This window comes from Erpetoichthys calabaricus, chromosome 12 (genome assembly GCF_900747795.2).
Source record: "Erpetoichthys calabaricus chromosome 12, fErpCal1.3, whole genome shotgun sequence".
In the NCBI taxonomy this organism is placed as follows: Eukaryota; Metazoa; Chordata; class Cladistia; order Polypteriformes; family Polypteridae; genus Erpetoichthys; species Erpetoichthys calabaricus.
In genome coordinates this window covers 83,500,435-83,521,018 of record NC_041405.2, presented here as the reverse complement: position 1 = coordinate 83,521,018, position 20,584 = coordinate 83,500,435, and the positions used below count along the sequence as shown (strand labels likewise).

Below are 20,584 nucleotides of genomic sequence, written 5' to 3'. Positions count from 1 at the left end.
AAAGACTACTCAAGTACTGAGTAACTGTTTGAACATAATAAATTATTTATTTTTTAGAAATGTTGTAATAAGATAGACAAAAATATAAAATAATGTGTAAATTCTGCTATTTCCAAATAATAAAAATAAAAAATGAGAAAAAATAAATAACATCTTTACAAAATAAAGATGCACAAATAATACAAAGTTCCAAATCTCAGTTTTTCACAACAAAGCTTTTGAAGCCAATACCTACAGTAGGTAACATGTATGTTTGAACAGTGCAAACTACTTACAGTGACAAGATATACTGTACACTGACAGTATAATACTGCATATTCACTTACCCTCCAAATAGCACAGCTGATAGAAATAACATTAGAACAAGGCAGCTTGTGCACATACAACAAGTCTCAATCTTTATAAATTGGTATGCACTGTCAGTTAATGAGATTTTTATATTTTCATATGGGACACTCCTTTTAAAATATTTTTTAACAATTGAGACTGCAATTAACATGAACAAGTGTCTTTATAACTGTTATTTTTAAGATCCATAACACACAGACAGACAGAGTACTGTGTAATAGAGAGACAGGCAGGCAGACAGACAGACAGATAAGTCACTAGATATATAAATAAACAGGGAAGGCACTGTATAATAAATATATAAAAAACAGCTAATGGGATAGATATATAGATAGATAAGAATGAAAGGCACTATATGATAGGCAGACAGGGAAGCTGCTATATAATAATAAAATTACTGTTATTACTATATAGCTAGACAGGGAGTTCACTGTATAAAAGACAGACAGAGAAAGCACTACTAAATGAAAAATGGTACAGCCTTTTTATTAACCAACAGATACTTTAGGAAGGCAAGCAGATAGTGAGAGTACATGTAGATGTGAAAATCACTGGACAGACAGGTAGATATGGAAGGCACTGTATAACAGATACAAAACTGTCAGAAAAAACAGAGTAAAGTAATCCCTCCTCTATCGCGGGGGTTGCGTTCCAGAGCCACCCGCAAAATAAGAAAATCTGCGAAGTAGAAACCATATGTTTATATGGTTATTTTTATATTGTCATGCTTGGGTCACAGATTTGCGCAGAAACACAGGAGGTTGTAGAGAGACAGGAGCGTTATTCAAACACTGCAAACAAACATTTGTCTCTTTTTCAAAAGTTTAAACTGTGCTCCATGACAAGACAGAGATGACAGTTCTGTCTCACAATTAAAAGAATGCAAACATATCTTCCTCTTCAAAGGAGTGCGTGTAAGGAGCAGAGACTGTCAGAGAGAGAGAGGAAAGCAAACAAATCAATAGGGCTGTTTGGCTTTTAAGTATGCGAAAGCACCACGGCACAAAGCTGTTGAAGGCGGGCAGCTCACACCCCCTCTGTCAGGAGCAGGGAGAGAGAGAGAGAGAGAGAGGAGAGAGACAGAGAAAAACAAACAATCAAAAAATCAATACGTGCCCTTCGAGCTTTTAAGTATGCAAAGCACCGTGCAGCATGTCGCTTCACGAAGCAGCTGCACAGAAGATAGCAACGTGAAGATAATCTTTCAGCATTTTTAGACGAGCGTCCGTATCGTCTAGGTGTGTGAACAGCCCCCCTGCTCACACCCCCTACGTCAGGATCAGAGAAAGTCAGCGCAAGAGAGAGAGAGAGAGAGAGAAAAGTAAGTTGGGTAGCTTCTCAGCCATCTGCCAATAGCGTCCCTTGTATGAAATCAACTGGGCAAACCAACTGAGGAAGCATGTACCAGAAATTAAAAGATCCATTGTCTGCAGAAATCCGCGAACCAGCAAAAAATCCGCGATATATATTTAAATAGGCTTACATATAAAATCCGCGATAGAGTGAAGCCGCGAAAGGCAAAGCGCGATATAGCGAGGGATTACTGTATACAGTAAATAATATACAGGCAGAGAAGCCACTAGATAGGTAAATAAATAGACAAACATGAAAGGCATTATATAAGACAGATAGATAGGAAAGGCACTATATACTAGGCAGAAAGGGAAACCAAAAAGTAATAATACTATTATTACTACAAAGACAGATAGACAGGGAATTCACTGTATAATAGGCAGACAGCAAAGGCACTATATAAGAAAACAGACAGAGAACACACTAGACAGATAGATCTCAGCATTAGCAATATATTAGTTTTATTATATATATATATATATATATATATATATATATATATATATATATATGTGTGTGTGTGTGTGTGTGTGTGTGTGTGTATCTGAGATTTATGTCAATAAAATAAATGAAAAATGATTCAGTCTGTTTATTATTCAACACATGCTGCAGGAAAGCAAGAAGGCCGTTAGAGTACATATAGATCTGAAAGGCACTAGATAGACAGATAAATAGGAAAGTCAATGTATAATAGATGTGGGATGCTCTTTTTAAAAAAATTAAAAATTGAGACTGCAATTAACATGAACAAGTGTCCTTATAACTGTTCTTATTTTGAAGTTCTGTACGACATACACTGTCAGACAGATCACTGATTAATGCACAGACAGAGAAGTTACTAGATAGATAAACTGGGAAGGCACTGTATAATAGAAGATATAAAACTGTCAGGAGAAAAAAAACAGATAGATAGATAGATAGATAGATAGATAGATAGATAGATAGATAGATAGATAGATAGATAGATAGATAGATAGATAGATATAGTTAGGTCCATAAATATTTGGACAGAGACAACTTTTTTCTAATTTTGGTTCTGTACATTACCACAATGAATTTTAATGAAACAACTCAGATGCAGTTGAAGTGCAGACTCCCAGCTTTAATTCAGTGGGGTAAACAAAACGATTGCATAAAAATGTGAGGCAACTAAAAGCATTTTTTTAACACAATCCCTTCATTTCAGGGGCTCAAAAGTAATTGGACAAATTAAATAACTGGAAATAAAATGTTCATTTCTAATACTTGGTTGAAAAACCCTTTGCTGGCAACGATAGCCTGAAGTCTTGAACTCATGGACATCACCAGATGCTGGGTTTCCTTCTTTTTAATGCTCTGCCAGGCCTTTACTGCAGCGGCTTTCAGTTGCTGTTTGTTTGTGGGCCTTTCTGTCCGAAGTTTAGTCTTTAACAAGTGGCCATTCAAGAATTTTCCACTTCTTTGCTTTAATAAACTCCTGGGTTGCTTTGGCTGTATGTTTTGGGTCATTGTCCATCTGTATCATGAAACGCCACCCAATCAATTTGACTGCATTTAGCTGGATTTGAGCAGACAGTAGGTCTCTGAACACCTCAGAATTCATTCGGCTGCTTCTGTCCTGTGTCACGTCATCAATAAACACTAGTGTCCCAGTGCCACTGGCAGCCATGCACGCCCAAGCCATCACACTGCCTCCACCATGTTTTACAGATGATGTGGTATGCTTTGGATAATGAGCTGTTCCACGCCTTCTCCATACTTTTTTCTTGCCATCATTCTGGTAGAAGTTGATCTTGGTTTCATCTGTCCAAAGAATGTTTTTCCAGAACTGTGCTGGCTTTTTTAGATGTTCTTTAGCAAAGTCCAATCTAGCCTTTCTATTCTTGAGGCTTATGAGTGGCTTGCACCTTGCAGTGCACCCTCTGTATTTACTTTCATGCAGTCTTCACTTTATGGTAGACTTGGATATCGATACGCCTACTCCCTGGAGAGTGTTGTTCACTTGGTTGGCTGTTGTGAAGGGGTTTCTCTTCACCATGGAAATGATTCTGCGATCATACACCACTGTTGTCTTCCATGGACATCCAGGTCTTTTTGCGTTGCTGAGTTCACCAGTGCTTGCTTTCTTTCTCAGGATGTGCCAAACTGTAGATTTTGCCACTCGTAATATTGTAGCAATTTCTCGGATGTTTTTTTTTTTCTGTTTTCGCAGCTTAAGGATGGCTTCTTTCACCTGCATGGAGAGCTCGTTTGACCGCATGTTGTCTGTTCACAGCAAAATCTTCCACATGCAAGCACCACACCTCAAATCAACTCAAGGCCTTTTAATCTGCTTAATTGGTAATGACATAACGACGGACTTGCTCACACCTGCCCATGAAATAGCCTTTGAGTCAATTGTCCAATTACTTTTGAGCCCCTGAAATGAAGGAATTGTGTTAAAAAAACGCTTTAGTTGCCTCACATCTTTATGCAATCGTTTTGTTCACCCCACTGAATTAAAGCTGAAAGTCTGCACTTCAACTGCATCTGAGTTGTTTCATTAAAAATTCATTGTGGTAATGTACAGAACCAAAATTAGAAAAATGTTGTCTCTGTCCAAATATTTATGGACCTAACTGTAGATAGATGTGAAAGGCACTATATGATAGGTGCTGCAGAAAGGCAAGAAGGCAGTGAGAGTACATTCACATGTGAAAGGCACTAGATAAACGGATAGATAGGGAAGGCACTTATATAATAGGCAGACAGAGAAGGCACTAGACAGATACATAACAGTATTAGCTATATATTAGTTTCGTTTTATATATAATGTATATGTATTTTACAACTCTGAGAATTGTCAAAAAGAAATACATTAAATCATATATCAATCAACACATGCTGCACGCAGGCAAGCGGACAGTGACAGTGGAGATAGATGCGAAAGACGCTAGATAGATTGTATTCAACAGGCAAAAATAGCAACCACTTGATAACAGTATTAGCTGTAATCAATAAAAGCATGAATTAATCAACAGAAATAACCGCGATCGACATTTTAAACTTAATGATTTACTTAAGAAGAAAAAAAAAAAGAAAAACGCCCAACAAATCTATTATAGCACGCAGGCAGCGCCCCAAGAAACGGAAGTTGCAGAAAATAGACCATATCGGTAGTGGTGTAGCACTACCATAGAGAATGAATGGGAAACAGTTTAGGGAGTTTTAGCTAAAGAATAGAAAGAACACGCAGGTTAATGGAAAAAAAGTAACGATTTGAGTGTTGCCCAATGTAGCGGAGTAAGAGTAGCGTAAGAGTAGCGTTTCTTCTTCACAAATGTACTCAACTAAAAGTAAAAAGTATGGTGCATTAAAACTACTCTTAGAAGTACAATTTTTTTAAAAAGTTACTCAAGTAAATGTAACGGAGTAAATGTAACTTGTTACTACCCACCTCTGATCACTGGTCATGCACTGCAATTTTGATCCAATTTTAAGACCAATTTGCAGCGGATGACTAGTTTTCTGAATTTCTGCTTCATCGGCCATCATTTCACGTACAGTATGAGAGGGGTTGCAATGCCTAATACCATCTTACCATTGGCTGTTGAAGAATGAGCAGTCTTTCTGATGTTGTCAACAAAATTTCCTGAAATCCATTGTGCAGCGATCCACAGTGAGTATGGAATGTACATGGATAGTCTGAGCACCCACGTTGTTGCGTGTCAATCAGACCAAATGAGCTCATACAGTTTGAGCACGTCGCTTGACCCCAACTTCTAAAAAAAACACACAGTGTATGCCTGGCATTACTCAATGCTGGCAGTCCTTGAAGGGATATTAAGACCACTGACCATGGAATTTATCACAGATGCATACTGGTAAGCAGCACAGCAAGCACCACGGAAAGCAACATTTCTATGCCTGCTACACTGGTATATTCTTTTTCGTGAAGGGTGACCGATCAGAGACTGAGATGTTGTAATGAGCATGTGTTAAGCACAAACCAAACAGAGTGTCTGTGTTTTCAGAAATTGTTTTCGTCTATCTTTCAAAAATATCAGGTCTGCAGAGCATATTCAAAAGTATTAATTTTCATTGGCTTAAAATGTTGGTTTAGTGTGGACAAAAGGGTAAAACAGAGACCAATGTCTGCATTTTTAAATGAAAATGTAGCAGTGGTACAGATAGGGCCAAAGTGACTTGCTGAACTTCAGAGGTTGAGCCGCTAGGCCACAGTACTTGTCAGGCTCTCTCTTAATATATGACAAAAAGAAACATGAGACAAACATCTTCTGTTCCGGAAATGTCATTAGCCTTCCATGTGCCTTCACTCATCAATGCCTCCCCCTCTCTAATGTGTATTTACTTTTTCTCTGTTTTAAGACAGTATTGTGTTCTCCATGATAGTGCATCTATTTCTATGATTATACTCTGATGCTCCACTTCTGTCTTCAGTCTCTCTGTCTCTAGCTGGGCCTGATGGTTTTATATGGTGTGCTCTGTCCTTTCATGTCTCTCTCCACTCATCCTTAAGCGTATTTTCACTTTTCTTCCTGCTATGTGCTTCATCAAAGAGATTCTACATGATTTATGATGTTCTATTTTTAACAGCTACAGCACAGAAATGAGCAGAGGCCTGTACATCATACAATAGCACATGAACAGATTAACCAAGAGAAATTGCTGTGGCTCTGTACAGCACAATTCTACATTTTATGTCGTCTTCATGAAACGCTAGACAGACATCCTGTAGCACCTCCCAAAAATCAATTACCTCCTAAGGCTGATCCTGCCTCAAGATGATTGCGGTTTGTAAAGCTTTGTCAGGCCAATTCACACATCCGCTCTCCGGCTCACATTAAGTCATCAAGTTGTGTGTGGCGGGTGTGATGGCCTGTTGAGAATGGCAGAATGAATCAGTAGTTACAATGCCATGTTCACCTTTATTGGAATAACATACTCTTAAGAAATTCAGAAACGTCAAGGCTGTTCATCAGGCATGCCCAATGTAGTTGTGGTTACAGCCAGATGTACTAATTGTGGTGCAGCCAGCACAAGAAAAGAAATCCTTCCAAGCATACATTGTCACATGTTGTGTAGAGCCATGGCCTGTTCAAGGAGCAGTGGGCACAAGGCAGGGCTGACATTCATTAGGGTGCTCTCATTCAGTGAAACTGTTGAAAGTCAGAGCTGCCAGTTGACCTATCAATGGTGAAGAAAAGCAAACCCAGAATGTAGTAGGAATGGCCAGGTCTAAGTCCACCATACTTCCTTAAGGTGGGACTTAATTATTCCTGTCAACAGTTGCCAGGGTGAAAGGTTAGCATTTGTTCCAAAATATTCAGAACATGTCTGCATATTTGTTATATTGTACTTCTATCAAGTTCTTTCACATTTGTACAATATCTAAAACTGGTGACGTGCAATGAATTTTACAGTAAATGAAGTCAATTTGACAGCCTTTTTAAGGTTTATAGGTTTCATATTATTGCATGTACAGTGCCTACTCAAGAGTTTTCAAGCACAAAAATACTCAAAATGCACACTAGAGGGAGAAACACAGTCCAAAACCTTAGAGTCTTTATAAATAAAAAAATATATTTTCAGAAAAAAACTCTGTTAAACAATTAAGCTCCAAAGAGTACAAAAGGAACAGAGCAAAGCACGACTGAAAAGGCAAATTAAGTCAAAAACAGATCATAAGGTCAAAAATCCATTAACTCACCACCACCACAAGTGCATCAATGAACCACAAGGGTTACTAGGGCTTAGGACAGTCACTTGTGGTGATGGGCAGGCGGCCACACATCTTGGGGAAACCCCCACAAAACATAAGAAATGTAACTGAGACATATCTCTCTATTATAAAAAAAAATCCTGGAGAGAAAAAGCAGGGCAACGATACGTGATCTTCTTGGAAGTTTCTTGGAAGACATTTAAAAGACCCGCGAGACAAAAAAGACTGGCCACGGAGCGTCTCGCGGGGACCGTAAACATGAGACTTGGTGCCAAGAGATTGTCCCTGGGACGTCTCGCGGGGTCGTGGAACATGAGATTCTTGCAAGACACGCCCTTCTTATCAAATAAGAGCACGGCCAGCAAAACACTCAGACATGTAAATGCACGTAGCACACACAGATCTTGTGCTCTCAGCACATATAAAGCGTATAAGGACAATATGTTCTAAATGAAAGAGCAGCGCGGAGAAAAGAGACCCAAAAGTGTTGGACAGGAAAATAAGGCAGATAAGAGATTATGAAAGCAGTGGAATTTGAAAGGCTCAAACAAACGATGGCGCGATACACATGCAGACAAAGGTACAGAATATGAAAGCAGTAAAATTTGAAAGCGTCCCAGCCAAGTTGAAGCCTTTTTTGTTTTAAGTGACTGTTAGGTCCGATTAAGGGAGGGAGGAGTACAGCATGGAAGACTGATAGCGGGGTATTGATTGATGTGGTAAGGGGGGGCGAGACCCGGGGGAGGAGGGGTCGGAGAGGGTGCTAGAAAGTTGTGTTTGGGGTTGTGAAGTCTGCGATTGTTCAAGTAGAACTTTTGCGACACTTTATTACGTCAGTCGCTACAGTATCAAAAAAAAAAGATAGTAAAGATCGCATTAGCACAAACAGAAGGTAATTAATCATCAGAACCAGGTGTGATTGAAAAAATAGCAGGACAAATCGAGGTCAGAAATAAAAGGCAAAGAGTGGAAAACAAACTTCGCAACTTCATAAACACGTTCACAAACGTTGGCGCTATACACATGCAGAGCAGATTATAGCAGTGGAATTCGAAAGACTCAAAAAAAAATGTATGCGCAATACAAATGTGGAGAAAGTTAAAGAATATGAAAGTAGGAAAATTAGAAAGTATAAAAAAAAGAAAGTAAAGATCACAGCAGCGCAAACAAACGGAAATTATTACTCGAAAAAGGGAAAATAATCACCATGGACCAGGTGTCATTGGAAAAAAAGCAGGACAAAGCGAGGTCAGAAATAAAAGACAGAGTAGAAAACAAAGTAAAATATCATAAAGAGGTTAAAAAAGGGGGCCAAACACATGCAGAGCAGGTTAGAGATAATGAGAACTGGTATTCAAAAGCCTCAAAAAAAATGTAGGAGCAAAACACATGCAGAGCAAGATACAGAATATGAAAGCAGAAAAAAACGATAGTGTCAAAACATAGAAAGTAAAGATCGCATTAGCTGAAAAAAAGAGAAATTATTACTCAGAGAAATAACTAAAAGGCAAATAGAGATCAAATATATGGACACAGGTGATATGTCAGAAGTATGTAAATATTGTAAGGCTTTGAAGTTTAAGTCAGAATTTCAAAAACGGGATTTACCTCACATGCATTTATTAGTTACTTTGCAAAAAAAATTATTAACTGCTGATGATGTAGATCGCTTTGTCTGTGCTGAAATTCCAAACAGAGAAACCTATCCTGAATTATGGTACAAACTCATTAAACACATGTCTCACAGACCTCATTTAAAAGATTCAGCATATTGGGACCTGAAAGATTCCAAATATTGTTTTTACATAAGTTCTGAAATAAAAGTGAAACTAATGAAATAGTAACAATTCAAAGAAAAAAAAAATCGTAAAAGTGTGTATCTGGTAAACCAAACATGGGGGTTGGCGAGCAAAGTGAGTAGGGGGCAAAGCCCCCTAGTAAATATATGGAGAAAATCAAATACCAAGAATAATGCAAATAAGCAGAAATAAATTTAATACAAACAATAGAATCGAAAACAAGGATTTGAACCCCAGCCAAGGGAGGAACCTAACAGCATTATTGAGTATTATTGCTATTACCCTAAATTTTAACTGTGAATTTGGCCTTTGGAGTGCATGAAGAACAACGTCTGTCTGTTCCTAATATCTGCCTTCTCCCTGATTCCATGACTTCTCACATGATGTGTCACATGATGTGAAATTTCCAATGTTAACATGAAGTACTGCACTATGTGGTGAGGAGTGTCATTGTTATTAAGGTCAGTCAGGGGACAACTACATGGCTAATATTAAGCTGTGCTCATCCTTCTTCACGTAGTTGAATTGTCTTTAAGGGTGTAAGGCAGTTCAACAGGCAGTGGGTGTTAACGCAATTAACATTTATTTTCAGTATATCTACATGCAAGAGAAGAAGACTGAGTAAGAGGGAAAGTCATTTTGTCAAAAATTATTACATCTCCTTCCTGTTCCCTCTGCTGAATTTGGATAGTCAGCTAATGAGATTTGAATTTTCCCTCGGGGCTCATAATGGTGGAAAAGTCACTTTATAACAAACCTCCCACTTCCAGGAATGGAGACCGCATTGCCGAGGGGCATCTGGGCTCAGTGAGCAGTACATCCTGAAAGTGGAACTTAATTACACCCCTCTATAGCTCCTGAGGTGAAGGGTCAACTGTCATTCTAAAGTGGGCTGCAGCCGGCTGCATCTTGCTGATTCTATGTTTCTCTTGTGTTATGTTTAAAAAATCGTGAAAGTTACAGCAAGTCAAATAGTTTCCCTTGAACCTGGCTAAGCCTACTTTGAGACTGTGGAGATCCAGAGTTTGTATGCAGGCAGTGTTAGGTGCAAGAAAAAAAGCCAACCCTGCACAGTGTCCCAGTCAAAACATTCAACAAGCTGTTTAAAGGATGTTTTCCACTCATTTTTCTGCATTTTTCATAGGCCATGTTTTTCCATTACATAGTTGCTTGAGGTTGTGTTTAGTTGGGACTAGTTTAGAAGTATGCATGTAATTAAAATGCATACTCTGTGTTCTGTCTTTTAGTTACTCACTGAAAAGGTGGTGGTTCGTGAGGGCTTTTATGCCAAAATAATGAGCAGCAGACCTTTTTAGGTAACAACAAACAACAGCTTTTTATTTTGACTCCGCCATCAGCACCCAGCATCTTGTTCACATAACAAAGTTCCCATCCCACTTTTTCAGACCAATCACAAATAAAACATTTGCATTCTGGGGTTCTGTGCTCAGACACCACACTCTGTGGTGGATTGATGTGCCCTCCATCGTGTGATCTTGCCTTGTGTCCATTGCTGCTGAGATAAATGTGTCTGACAATGTTTCATCCTGATGCAGAGTTTAGGATATGATAATAAGACAGAAATATTAAATAAAGAAACAAAATGGTGATAGTATTTTGTACCAGAAATTGTGCCTCCTGCAATGTTAAGATCCAAATATTTCTTTGTTTTACATAAGTGCTTAGTAAAATTCAAGTATTATGCCTTTCAGAGCACCAGGAGGCCGCTGAATGCAACAGTGAAACATAAGCATAGCTGCTGAGGAGACGTCAGCCGCTACACAAGTGCAGTTGATTCTGGACTAGCACAAAGCATCCCGCACAGGGAGCCGAGTTCATGTTTCAGCACGTGGGGGGGCTTGACATTTCAGTGTCATCCCAAGGAGATCTATGTATTCATTAATCTATTCATTTATTTTGTGAGCATCATTGCTATTTATTATATTGAAGAATGGTTTTCTTAACAAGTTCTTTTGCATGCCTGTACTGGAAATGTTGCAATTTAAAATTTTTAATACAGACCTCTGGAGTATATTAAGCTAATTGGTGATTTTATATTTGTAGGTTCAATTTTTTATTTTTATTTATTATTATGAATAATGGTTTTCTTAGCAAGTTTTTTTTGCACCCCTGTATTGCAGATTTTGCATTTTTCTTTTTGTTTTAATACAGACCTATAGAGTATATTAGGCTAATAGGTGATTCCTAGTTTGTAGGTGCGAGTGGGCCCTGGAATGGCCTGACGCCCCATTTAGAGTTGGCCCGTGCCTTATGCCTGGTGCTGTTTTGATGAAGTTGTGCTGTGTTATTGTATGTGCAGCATGTTACACGCATGTCAGCAAGTTTTGTGAGATGAATTATGTTCTCAAGTGAAAGCTGAACTTGTCATTTATTTGTGTCCATCTGCATTTTTATAAAACCAATGGATGATTGTGTCATGTCCTTGGAACATAAAGAATCAAAAGACAAGGTAAGGTGACAACAAGAGTCATTTGGACCTTATTATCATGCTCTTATCTTTAACAGTTATAGGTAATGCAATAGAAAATTCTCCACGTTGGGTTTCTTCTTGCAGTGATGGAGACCTGCACATACAGACTGAAGGCTGTCGTGACTGCCAAATTTGCATCTGCTAAATACTAACTTGAAGGAGTTGAATACGTACATGATAAATTATTTTGTGTTTTATGTTTATAATTAATTTAGAGCACTTGTTTTCATTTTGACTTTGATGAGTCTTTTTATGTGGGTGAGTGTCAAAAAAGTCAAATTATATCCACACTGATTCAATGTTGCATAACAATCAAATGTGAAAACTTCCAAGGAGATGAATACTTTATAAAGGCACTATTCATCTAGTTTAAATTTGGCGAGCTGTTAACTGCCATCTGGGCGGCACGGTGGCGCAGTGGGTAGCGCTTCTGCCTCGCAGTTAGGAGACCCGGGTTCGCTTTCCGGGTCCTCCCTGAGCAGAGTTTGCATGTTCTTCCCGTGTCTACGTGGGTTTCCTCCGGGTGCTCCACAGTCCAAAGAGGTGCATTGGCGATTCTAAATTGTCCCTAGTGTGTGCTTGGTGTGTGGGTGTGTGTGTGCATGCCCTGCGGTGGGCTGGCGCCCTGCCCAGGGTTTGTTTCCTGCCTTGCGCCCTGTGTTGGCTGGGATTGGCTCCAGCAGACCCCTGTAGTTAGGATATAGCGGGTTGGATAATGGATGGATGGATTAACTGCCATCCCACCCAGGGTTGGTTCCTGCCCTGCACTCATTACTGCTGTGCTTGAATTGAGCTGACTGACTCAGTCCTTCGTAAAACGATTTCAGGAGATGGATGGATGATTAGACAAATCAGTGTTACATTGTTGTAGTTTTCTTTTTCCATATGGGTACTTTTTATATGATCGTGTATCTGTCAGCTTTTAATAGAATAAACAGTAAATCACACTCTTTAGTTTCAGAAAATGAGCTCTTTGAAGCACCTCTTCAAAGTCATTAAAAAAGTGTTTTTGGGCAAATCAAACCTGCTTTATTCTTTGTGTCTGCACCCAATGAGCTGTTCTTCAATTTTTGTTCTTGTCAGCTAAGCAAACTAGGCTGCTTGAACTTCAACAAGCTGCCCTGAGATCGTTCAGCACACTCATTAAAAAGCGCTGCAAAACAGTCTTCAAAGAAGATGAATAAATAAATAAATAACAGAGAAGAAAAATAATGATAATTGCTTCTGTCTAAAAGCAGATTGTGGCAGGTTTCACTTTAAAAAGAATACCAAAAGATGACAGCTGTATGAAACGGTCAAAAGCAAGAGCAATGCAGCATTGTTCTGAGTGAGAATCAATTAAGAAATTGGCAGAAAGGCACTTTTTAAAATACATTGTTTTTCTGTTTTGAATTTAGGGTAAGTTCTTATTTTTCACTGTTGCATTCAGGCTAAACCTTAATAAGTAATTATTTCATTAATAGCTCATGATAATTCCTCCCATAGTATGTGAGACCATCAACACTGCTAGGATTACCCAAGCAGTCCAACTTACTGGCCGTCAAGTCCTGGGGTTGCCTATTGTACACCTCTGAATTCAGCCCGACCCTGCATCTCAGGGGAGGTTTAGAATGTGGATTTAGGTGCTGTTGATAAAAAGGTGATTGGTGCTTGCAACACTAGGACCACCTTGGTAAATACCAGTGGTAAGGGAAGCCATTAAGGTGGAGAAGGTGACCTGCAGGGCAGATGTTTAGAAGTATATCCTCCACTTTTGTCTGAGAGGTACCAGAAGACCATGAAGACAGCAGCTGCAGCACTGTCCAAAGGGACATTGTGTTTGTAAAAGGAGGATTTTGATAAAGCTGAGGAGACGTTCTCACTGAAATTGTGACAAGCCCTTGGATACCCAGCCTATGTTCGGTAATTGTGGAGAGATATTTACATACTGAGATACTGAGAGTTTGGGGGAGAACTTTTAAGGAAATCCTAAACTTGGCAGACATTCCCACTTTAGAGTAAGCATAGACAGAAGGTCACTGAGGTGGATGGAGCTGCAGGTGTGAAGAAGAAGCCCTAATAGCATTGGGCACTGTTAGGTCGCTTTGCTCGATATGACTCTTGAATGTATATAGAAGATAACATGAGTTCATCTGGGGTGGTGATTGTTCTCACTTTCTTAAAAGAGAAAGATGAGAGAATATGTTAAAACAGTTGTGGGGGGTACCACTTGTTAGACTTCCAAGAAAGCATGTGCTACCAGCAAGGATTCTACTGATGATCAGACCTTCAGGGTTCAGGATGAGCAAGATGAATATTAGAAAAAGCCAACAGAATTGTGAGATTCATGCTCATGGTAAAAATACACTCATAATTCAAAGGCAGAACTCTTAGTCAGAGAAACTTGAGAAATTGGTATCAATGTTACATCAGGTGTTATATTTTAAAACAAAGACAAGAAAACAATTGAAAATACTCCATGTAATTGTTGTGCTGGTTAGACAGTAAAATAAGAAATAAAGAATTGCACCCAGTTTGGGTGTGCTGGCGGACAAATGGACGCCCACTTCTTCTGCTGTCAAGTGCTTATAAGAAAGGGGTGTAGTTGGAGTCAATTGTCTTCCTCAGTTGTTTTTGTCTATGAATCTGAGACAGAGTTAGCAATTGTCATAAACCTTGCACCTTCCCTGATGTGCCTTGAAACTGAGCCTTGTAAGAGACTCACCACACTTGTGGTTGACATCATGCAAAGTTTGGTTCATGTTGTCCCAAATGACCATACGAGAGCATTGTAACCATGATATTTAAATTGCTTAAATTTTTTAAACAGAAGAATTCTACAGAAGGCTGTCATTGGCAAGAAGTTACTTAGGGTCCTACACCTCACTATTTTACATCCAAACACAGAACATTGTGTCAATAAGCAGCCAGCTTATCCAGGTGCTCTAATGGAGCTCCATCCCTGAAGTGAGCATAGTGGGGTTTCCGACCACTACTGGAACTGGAAGATTATCTTGTTACCCACTTGGACTTGCCCTTATTCTCTCTGTCTCTTTCAACCTCACTTCCCCAGGGGTGACATCTGCCTTGTGTCTAATGATGCTCTGGCACACTGTAGATCTAAATCTGAAAGGAGCAAGTGCAGAAAACAAATAGCAAACTAACTTCCATAAAGCCAGTCCACTCTGATTGCTGTGCATTTCATTTACTCTGTCTAATTTAACAAAATAAGTACAGTAATCTGAAATAAGCTTGGTTTAATTGGTGGGCTGCAGGCTGTCCATCCTGTTCAAGCAGAGGAAGTAGCAGCCATTACAGAGTCAGGATTATTTCTTTATGCAGATTCAAAATGTTTAATGTTATTATTTCAATGTAAAGGAAAACCTTACAGGTCAGCAATTTGCAGAGCCATCTGAAGACCCCTGATAATGGCTTTTTGCAATGAGGTTCAGCTTGGGAAGATTCAGAGAGGAAGAGTGCATTTCATTCTTCGGTCAGCAAGTCATGAATCTGTAGAATAGGTTCTTGTAGTGCAGCCTCACCTGTCAGCGTTTGACCAAAAAAAAAGGATAGATTTTTGTACAGCTCCAACTGTGAAAAAAAACAAAACAAGGGGACTCAGCACACCTCTAATAAGATGCAGCAGCACCGGCAGTAATTACTGTGGTTGTTCTCTGTGGACGGTAACTCTGGAAATTAGCTTATTAAAGTCTGTGGGCAAGGAAATTTATCAAGTGTGGCCTTCATAAATAGTGTCAGAAGGCAGGGTTTTATGTGAGTCATCAATAGCCACAATAATTGCGGATGCAATAAATGAATTCTAATTGACACTTTGTGTCTTTCCCCATACTGGTAAGATTATTAAAGCTGAGACGCACATGTCAATGTGTATGTGAGCACTGTATATTTACAACAACCCTCTAAAAATATCCAGGAGGGTTAATGTTTGCTGTGTTTTTACTGCAACAAAGACTTGGACCCTGATGGATATCTGCATGACCCACACAAGTCTACCCATCTATAAAAAGTGGAGCAAGTCTGAGTCATGCTGCAGTCATTTTCGTTTAAAGTGCTATAGGGTTTTTAGGTGGTCTTGAAATTCCTAAATCTCTTGTGATGGACGGGACTGTGCATTGGCACGTAGGGCATGTTAGAAAGTGTCTTTGGCTCAGATAAAGAATATTTTGAACTTTAGTGGACAGGAAAGAGGTCAGAGTTTGATTAGTTGGTGGGGGAGGCAGCAGAGTTGTGTTATTAGTGTATTCCTTCTGCTTTGGGGTTTATCTCCTTTATGTTTCAAGAAATGAGCAACATGAAGGTGCATTAATGAGAGGTTCTGCCACACGGCTTCAATCCTGAATCACTCCCTGTTGTCATATCTTAGCCAGGGTGTTGTGCGTGTTTGCTTTATTTATTTATTTATTTTTACTACTTAGGGGGCTCTGCCCCCTGCTCGCTTCGCTCGCCAACCCCTGTGTTTGGTTTACCGGATATACAATACAATTTATTTTTTGTATAGCCCAAAATCACACAAGAAGTGCCGCGATGTGCTTTAACAGCCCCTGCCTCTTGACAGCCCCCCAGCCTTGACCCTCTAAGAAGACCAGAAAAAACTCCCAAAAAAAACCCTTGTAGGGAAAAATTGGAAGAAACCTAGGGAAAGGCAGTTCAAAGAGAGACCCCTTTCCAGGTAGGTTGGGCGTGCAGTGGGTGTCAAAAGAAGGGGGTCAATACAATATAATACAATACACAGAGCAGAACAAATCCTCAATACAGTATAAAAATAAAAATTCTAGAAGTACGGAGTAGAATTTCACATTAGATGATATCACATAATATGATTTGGATTTGTTTTAAGTCCTGGAGACCTCATTCATCAAGCTGCCTCCCCCATTTTGCCATTCCACATCTGAAATAGCACTAATCTGATGAAAGGACCCCTCATTCACACGTCCCCATTCATCACGGATGACTTTACCTTAGGCAGGCAACCTACAATTTAAAGAGATTGTTATTTTCTTGTGAATTGTTAAATATGCATTATTTTCACTTTTACTTTAAAAACTTTTGTAAAAACAATACTTGTTTCTTTATTTCCTGCCCAGCGCGAGGTTACATCTCTTTCTTCTCAGACGTATAATACTGCTCATGTTGTTAAGGGTGTTGCGGCTGAACGTACGCTAAGGATATGCCTTTGGATCATTTGCTGTCTATTTGCTGCTTGCTAGCTGCCTCTTCTGCCTGTCGCATGTCGTTGTTTTAAGAGCTCGGAGCACATGATGCTTGCCTGCCAAAAGCAATCCAACAACTGCTAGCTTAGAGGTCTGTTGACTTGTTTCAAATGATGGCTCACTGCCTGGTCTCGCGTGATGTTGTAAAAGCAATACCTGGCTTTTATTTCTGGCCACAGGCGTGGTTGAATTCTTTCTTGCAAAATGTATAACGCTGCTGGCGTTCAGTTGGGGTAGCTGCTGTTGCGCTGCCCTTCGATCTTTTTAAAGCCTGTACAGCCGCTGTCCTTTTTGCTACGGCCTTGGGACAATCTCTTGGCACCAAGTCTCATGTTTACAGTCCCCGCGAGACGCACCGTGGCAAGTCTCCTTGGTCTCGCGGGTCTTTAATATGTCTTTCGAGATTATCACATATCATAGCCTTGCATTTGCTTTCCATTCCAGGATTTTCTTTTATATATAAAGAGATTTCTTTTGCTTAAGGTTTGCAGTATTCTTTACAAATTTAATTATCTGTTTCTAAGCCTGCGTTATGTTCCATGTGTTTTGTGGGTGGTGCACCAAGAGGTGGAGTCAGCTGCCAATCATCGCCAGGAACTGCTCTCTGCCCTGTAAATCTGGAGGGCCTTCAGTAGTTCCTGCAGGTTCATTGTGAATGCACTAGGGAGTCGGTGAGTTTACTTGTGTTTATTGGGTTTCAGTGATTTATTGGATTTCTGGATTTTCAACTTTCTGCTCTTTGTTTTGGCCTTGCTATGAGCATCTGCATTGGGACTTTTTCTAATAGCAGTTCCATTTTGCCTTTGTGCTCCATGGAGCTTCATTGTGATTGGAAAACATTTTTTGTGAAGTATGAATATTTTATTTTATAAAAACTCTACGAGGCCCTTTTGTGTCTAGTTTGGGTATTTGGTGGATTTCCTACTCTAGTGGGCATTTTTGTAAGTGCTTTCAGGACTTGTATATTTTGAAACTCGTAGTTCATAACGCTTGCGTGCAGTCTGCATGTTCTTGAGTATGATCTGTGATGGACTGGAAAAAAAGAAGGGCAGATGACAGTTAGAACATTAATAACTGAACAATTTAACTCATTCCTTGGTAGTAGGTAACCACCTCCATGCACTGGTCTCTGTAGTTGGCATTCTTTTCTTTCATTTGTTAATTATTGTCTACAGGTAAAATTCCATTACAACAAACTGCCAGGGACCTAAAAAATATTTAATTGTAATGAAAATTAGTTGTAATGAGATTCTGTATTTGTCACTATAGTGCTTTCTTTAACTTGCGTCCAGGCGTTTGCAGTCATTTCAATAGCTTCTTTTGCTTTAATTTTAATCTCCTCCTGTCTACAATTTATGCTGATGAGAATTTTTCTCAGCATTTCCTTGTGATAATACACTTTCAGGGTGCGAATGATGCCCAAATCCAATGGTTGAAGCACTGCTGTGCAATTGGGTGGGAGGAATTCAACGCAAACATTATCTAAATACGGAAGCATGTTGTGGGCAGCACAGTTATCAATCAGAAGCCGAATCATCCTTTTCTTCTTCTTCATATTGTGAGGTTTCTGAACTTTTTTGGGATCCCCCCCACCCAATGGGAATGACACGCTGAAGTGCATCTCGAAGCGCGATTGCCATGTCTGTGGAATATTGTTTGTCCATTGCCGGGGCAGGGCAACAGCAGGCTCACAGCACTGCAGTGAAGTGCCACAGAAGAAAATCCTAAAAGACTGTGGGCACACTGTAAGTCCCTGTCTTGCACCCCAAAACATAAGGCTGAGTCTCAGTACTTTAGCAAAACCAGCTTTATTTAGCTTGAAACAGGAACAGCAGGGTTATTTATTGTAGTGTGATCTGCCACTCTCCTACACACAGACACAGCAGTTAGGCAGGGTTGTGACTAGGTTAGTGGCCAAGTAATACTGTTCCTTGCATCACCCATCAAGATCTTTTCTGTTTGCTTCGGTGAAGAACCGCAGCAGAGCTATGAGCCTGCTGTTGCCCCGGCAATGGATAAACAGTCTTTCACAGATGTGGTGATCGCACTTCGGGACGCTCTTTGGCATGTTGTCCAGTTGGGGAAGGTCCCAAGAGAGTTTAGAAACCTCATATTTTCTTGAATGAGTGCTGCATTATTAGGAATGATTCTTTAACGAGAATCACTGAACCACATAAAAACGGCTTTTTCGACGTCTTCAAATGCAGCAGTTCGCATACATTTGCAACCCAAGATTTTTCTTCTTTTTTTGCTCGGTCTTTCAAGAAAGTTGACAGTGTTGATTCTGAATTCACTGGCAATGTCTTTTTTCTTTTTACCGCAATTGAGAGCTTCAAAAATGTAAAGTTTTTTTTTCTCCAATATGAACTATCGTTTTTTTTGTGTCTGCCGTTTCTATAGGAGAGTGACAATGAGTTAAATTCCAATGGATGTTTTTCAAATGTTAATGACAATAAGCAAAAGGTATCACTGAAAACCACCGAAAACAAAAACAGCAAAAAAACAGTACGAGGAAAGTTCGACGAAAGAAAAAAAAAATTACAGTGTTTCTGTTTGGGGATTGTTGTGCACAACTGAGCTGCGGCCACAGAACTAACTGCTCTGTAGATGATTCATTCAGGCATTTCAAGGTCTTTTGGGCACTTCGTTGTAATGAAAGTATCTGCTAAATGTACTTCGTAGCAACATGATTTCTGTAGACTCGTGTCATATGGGGAAGCTGTCTGGACCATAAAAATACTTTGTTGTAATGAAAATTTCGTTGTAAAGATATTCGTTGTAACGGAATTTTACCTGTATTTAATTTGGCAACTTGAGGGTGAGACTTAGAATACAATCCATACACTCAGATGATGCAGTCATTTTGGCTGCAGTCACCTGAAAGAAATATCAAAGACTCTTGCTCACCACAGATCTTCATTCTGGCATTAGTTATCTCTGCCTCTTTTAATTCAAGCTTCCTATTTTTTTTAAAGATGTTTGTGATTGTTCCGAAGTGCTCACCATTTTGGCATTTAGTTTAGTAATTCAGTGCTTTTTCTCTTAAGATGTTTTTTATTCTGTTTTCTCTGATTTTGACTGAAGCATTCATATTTTTTTATCATTTTTGTGGACTTGCATTCTACTAACAATAAATATTTTTGTGACTTTTTTACTGTTAAATTTACTTCAGCTTTTCTCTTTAGTCCTTTCCTTTGTTCTTGTTTGGTTTCTTTTTTTCTTTAAACACTGTATTATTGTTATGGCTTATTATTTTATTTATGATTTTTTTTTGTTTTAGTTTAACCATCATTTGGTTTAATTAACCCTGATGTTCCTTTTGACATGGAATACGTTTTATTTCTTCCTAAAAATTATTTTTTGTTCCTTTATGACATTTGATGATTGTATTTATCAATATTAGGTCTCTTTGTTGTCAACATACTGTATGTTTTATTTATTTTTTTAAATTATTTCACTGTTTTTTGTTTGTTACTTACATAACATGTCAATCAATAGGACCCAGTATAGACTTCTCCCAAATTATAAACAACTGCTTTACGAACGTTTGGGTATATGAAAAATGTCTTTTACACGTAATACCCTTTTCCATCTTAGGTACTACAATGAAGCAAAATTTCATGGTTACAAGGATGCAGTCTTGGATGATTTTCCAACGTGCACTGCTAGTGCTAACACCCAA

The 20,584-nt window shown here is 39.1% G+C and overlaps 1 protein-coding gene and 1 long non-coding RNA gene across 2 annotated transcripts in view; both read left to right on the top strand.

The window, feature by feature from the left end:
• gpc3 (glypican 3) overlaps nucleotides 1–20,584 on the top strand; it is a 719,214-nt gene that overhangs the window by 402,698 nt on the left and 295,932 nt on the right. The gene's annotated exons all lie outside the window — the stretch shown is intronic.
• On the top strand, nucleotides 8,486–9,180 carry LOC127529893 (uncharacterized). Its single transcript, XR_007936497.1, has 2 exons — nucleotides 8,486–8,752; nucleotides 8,810–9,180. It is a non-coding gene; the product is annotated as an uncharacterized LOC127529893 (long non-coding RNA).